The 4,529-nt window shown below is 48.6% G+C and overlaps 1 protein-coding gene across 1 annotated transcript in view; it reads left to right on the top strand.

The window, feature by feature from the left end:
- Positions 1 to 4,529, top strand: part of CCDC138 (coiled-coil domain containing 138) — a gene marked incomplete at its 3' end in the record, with an annotated part of 183,736 nt that overhangs the window by 82,392 nt on the left and 96,815 nt on the right. The gene's annotated exons all lie outside the window — the stretch shown is intronic.

Raw genomic sequence — 4,529 nt, 5'->3', positions numbered from 1 at the left:
AAGTACTTATTTATTGTCATTTTACTTCTGTATGGCTAGGTTTCTTTCTCTGTTTCTTCTTATTACAGCAGTCCCTTTAGCATTTCTTGTAATGCTGGGTGGGTGGTGATAAATTCCTTTAGCCTTTTTTTGTCTGGGAAGCTCTTTATTTGACCCTCTGTTTTGAATGATAGCCTTTTTGGATATAGTAATCTTGGTCTCAGATCCTTGATTGCTGTTGGCACAGAAGTGGGTGAGTTTGACCCTCAGGTTAATTGGCTGTGGTAATGGCTGTGACTACAGTGGATGAGCTTTTGTGTAGTGACTGACCCCATGGAGTACGATTTGCTTTAAAAAGGCTCTGTTGTCTGCTGAGTGCACCCTTTGGGTGTGTCATTTTGGAGCAGATTGGGTGGTTCTCTTTGTGATTTGAAATTGGCCACCAGCTATGTTAGTTGTGGGGCCTCTTTGGGGGTATCTGGTGCCGGCCAAAGTGAGCTGCTGCCTATGCTTAACATTGGGCCACGTGGTAGGTACTACTGTGTGATCTCATGTTGGTTACTATTTGCGCTGAGGTCGCTAGTGCCTGGGAGAGGCCATGTTGTGAACTGAGACTGGCTGCCACTGCTGCTGGGGTTGGGGCCCCTTAGGAAAGGTACCGGGCACATTGCGGCCAGCCACTGCTTGTTTGGAGTTTGCGGACCTTTGAGAGATTTTAGGAACATCTGCAGTGTGGGCCAGGGTTGGATACTTTTGAGGAACAGCCCCTGCAAAAGGTTCTGTCCAATGTGCGAATTTTGTATGATGAGGTCTCTGGGAATCACTTGGTTGGAGAAAGTGGTATTAGGTTGATGTAGACTCAGACTTGGCACTGGACTGTGCATGTTGGCTGGGCAAATGGACAGCTAAACATAGGAAAAATAGCATCTGTCAGCCCTGCTAAGGGAGAGCTTTTTGAGCCCTCGAACTGAAGCCAGGCAACTCAGTTCCTCCCCATACATCCTTGGTTCTTTTTGAGCTGCTGTCACTTTGCTGACACTATCCTTAGGATAGCCTTTTTTAAATAAGTGAGTCTCTACTCAGGTTTTATTATAATTTAAAAAAAATACCTTTTTATTGATTTCGGAGTGAGGAAAGGAGAGAGTTAGAGAGAAACCTCCATAAATATAAAAGCGTAAGCGACCAGAATGCTGGAATGCCTGGAATTACTGGTCGCTCTGACACGCACTGACCACCAGGGGGCAGATGCTCAATGCAGGAGCTGCCCCCTAGTGGTCAGTGCACTCCCGCAGCCAACCTCCCGCGGCCAGCCAACCTCCCCTGGTCCCTCCACCCATCCAGCAGGCCCCAGCCAGCCGGAAGGCTTCAGCTGGTAGCCGGAAAGCCCTGATTGGCCCTGATTGCTGGCCAAGCCTGTGGACCCCACCAGTGCACAAATTTCATGCACTGTTCCTCTAGTCAGTGATGAAAGAGAATCATTGATTGGCTGGCTCCTGCATTCCCTGTATTGGGGAACACATCTGCAACCTGGGCATATGACCTGACCAGGAATCAAAGCCTGACCTCCTGGTTCATGGATTGACACTCAACCACTGAGCCACACTGATTTGGCTGTACTCAGGTTTTTTACATGGATGCATGGGTCTATAGCAGCCCTTCGTCTCAAGGGGCCAGAGTTGCCACTGTTTTTCACAGCCAGATGTTGTAGGTACTTTTTCCTGGCACTGGTGGTCCAGGTTGGGGAGCCCGGTGTGAGGCTGGAACTTTTTGCTCCTTGGTGGGATTATCTGTAGCCATGATGCCCCTCCTGATTCTTAACTGGCACATGTGTGTGGTACCAGACTGTTTCACATCTGCACCCTTACCAGTCTTGATGTGGTTTTTCCTTTATGCCCATACTAGAGGCTTGGTGTACAAATTCATGCACGTATGGAGTCCCTCAGCCTAGCCATTGGGGCTGATCAGGAGGTTGGCAGGCCAGAGGGGAGGGATCGTGGGAGGTTGGCCAGCTGGCCCCCTTTTGGGTCCGATAGAGGGGATAGCCGGCCATGGGGAGGGACCGTGGGAGGTTGGCCGGCCGCAGGAGGTTGGTTGTGGGAGTGCACTGAGTATGACGGCGCAGTTCCTGCGTGAGCATCTGCCCCGGTGGTCAGTGCACGTCATAGCGACCGGTTGTTCAGTCAACCAGTCATTTGGTCATTTGGTCTCTTAGGCTTTTATATATATAGACTAGTGGCCCAGTGGCGTGTGGCTGAGCAGAGCTCCTCCAGGTGGGAGCGCCCTGACCACCAGAGGGCGGCTCCTGCATTAGGCGTCTGCCCCCTGGTGGTCAGTGTGTGTCATAGTGACCAATCATTCCCAGTGGTTCTCATGTTAGGGTCAATTTGCATATTACCCTTTTATTATATAGGATAGAGGCCTGGTGCACAGGTGAGGGCCGGCTGGTTTGCCCTGAAGGGTGTCCTGAATTGGTAGGGGTCCTGCCGGGGTGCCTGACCAGCCTGGGTGAGGGGCTGAGGCCTGTTTTCAGGCTGACCACACACTCTTCAGGGTGGAGGTCCCCACTGGAGTGCCTGGCCAGCCTGGGTGTGGGGCTGATGGCTGTTTACAGGGTGGCCACAGCCTCTTCATGGTGGGGGTGGGGGTCCCACTGGGGTGTCTGGCCAGCCTGGGTGAGGGGCTGATGGCCATTTTCAGGCTGGCCACCCCCCTGGCAACCCAGGCTCCCAGCCTCTCCTTTTTTTCTTTTTCTTTTCCAGCAGATATCTGGGATTTATTTATCTTTTATAATTGAAACTTTGTAGTCTTGAGCGGATCCCAGGGCGGACTGGAAGCCCGGGTTGCCCTTGGCGACCCAGGCTCCCAACCCCTCCTTGAGTGGAGGCCACTGCCCACCTGGAAACAGGTATCTGGGATTCATTTATCTTCTATAATTGAAACTTGGTAGCCTTGAGCGGAGCCCAGTGCTGGCCAGGGCAGGCGGGAAACTTGGCTTCCTTCATTGCCGGGTGCAACCCAAGCCTTCTGCTTGCTCCAGCTCCGTGGCCACCGCCATCTTTGTGACGGAGTGATGGTTAATTTGCGTATTACTCTTTTATTAGATAGGATTATAGGAGTTCTGTTCAGCTAGTCTTCACGTGGTTCTCAAGGGTGTTCTTTGTAATTTAGTTGTAATTTTGATGTGGTCATAGTATGTGGCAAACACAGGGGTTTTCTTACTCTGCCATCTTTTTTTTTCACTTCAGGATATGTTTTTATTGATTTTAAGAAGCAGAAAAGAGAGACGGGGAGAGAGAGAGGGGGAGAGGGATAGAGGGAGAGGCAGAAAGAGAGAGAAACAGAGAGAGTAATATCCATGGGAGAGAGAAACTTCGGTTGGTTCCCTCCTGTATGTACCCAACTGGGGATGAAGCCCTCAACCTTTTGATGTATGGGATGAAGCTCCTACCAACTGAACCACCCAGCCAGGTTCCTACTCTGCCATGGACCCGTTTCCTCGCTCTGGCTTCCTTCAAGATTTTTTCTTTATTTTTGATTTTCTGCAGTTATTATGATATATCTAAGTGTGGTATTTTTCTACTGTGTATCCTGCTTGGTGTTCTCTGAGGTTCCTGGATCTATGGCTTAAATAGTTTCCCTTATAGTCTCCGTCTCTTTCCCTTTCATGCTTTATTTATCTTTAAACACTTAAGACAACTTGACATATTTATATGCTTATTGCCTTCTCTTTAATAGACTAATCTTTCTGATATAAAGGCATGTCTGTTTTGTTCACTTGTGAAACCTGAGTTTTCAGAGCAATAAGTACTTGTGTGTATTTTTCATTAATTCATATTGTTATCGTGTTTATATGAGAATGCTGTATTACAAGCTGCATTTTTCACTTGGCAGTATGTGATGCCTATGCCATTTAGTACTCTTTACATTATTATTTTTTTAAAATATCTTTATTGCAGTTTCCAGTGTTGCCCCCGGAGGGCTCCACCCTCCCCCCCCCCCCCCCCCCGCCCCACAGGGGGCAAACCGAGATTTTTAAGGGAGGCAATTCGAGAAAGTTATTAACAGTGAATTTTTTGCATTTCTTATATATTGTGACAAATTTATTCATTTCATTTCTCTATTATATGTTTTGAAACTTTATTTGCTAATTTTTCATATCACTTTATATTATTATTTTTAACAATTTCTTAGTGATTTCTTTCTCAGTACTTCAACTGTCCTTTCATTTTACTAGAGGCCTGGTACACAGATTCATGCACCGGTGGGGTCCCTTGGCCTGGCCTGCGCATTCTTGCAATCCAGGGTACCTCAGGGGATGTCAGACTGCCAGTTTCGGCCTGATCCCCGCAGGCCAGGCCGAGGTACCCCACCAGTGCACGAAACCGTGCACCGGGCCTCTAGTATGCATATAAGATCTTTGGTTAATCTCTTCCCACCCTCACCCCTCCTCCCTTCCTTCTGAGATTCATCAGTCTGTTCCATGTTTCCATGTCTGTGCATTGAGCATCTGCCCCCTGGTGGTCAGTGCACATCATAGCTACCAGTCCAAT

The sequence above is a fragment of the Myotis davidii genome, unplaced genomic scaffold (assembly GCF_000327345.1).
Source record: "Myotis davidii unplaced genomic scaffold, ASM32734v1 scaffold979, whole genome shotgun sequence".
Lineage (NCBI taxonomy): Eukaryota > Metazoa > Chordata > Mammalia > Chiroptera > Vespertilionidae > Myotis > Myotis davidii.
The sequence above is the reverse complement of the archived record's forward strand: the minus strand, read 5'-3'. Positions and strand labels throughout refer to the sequence as shown.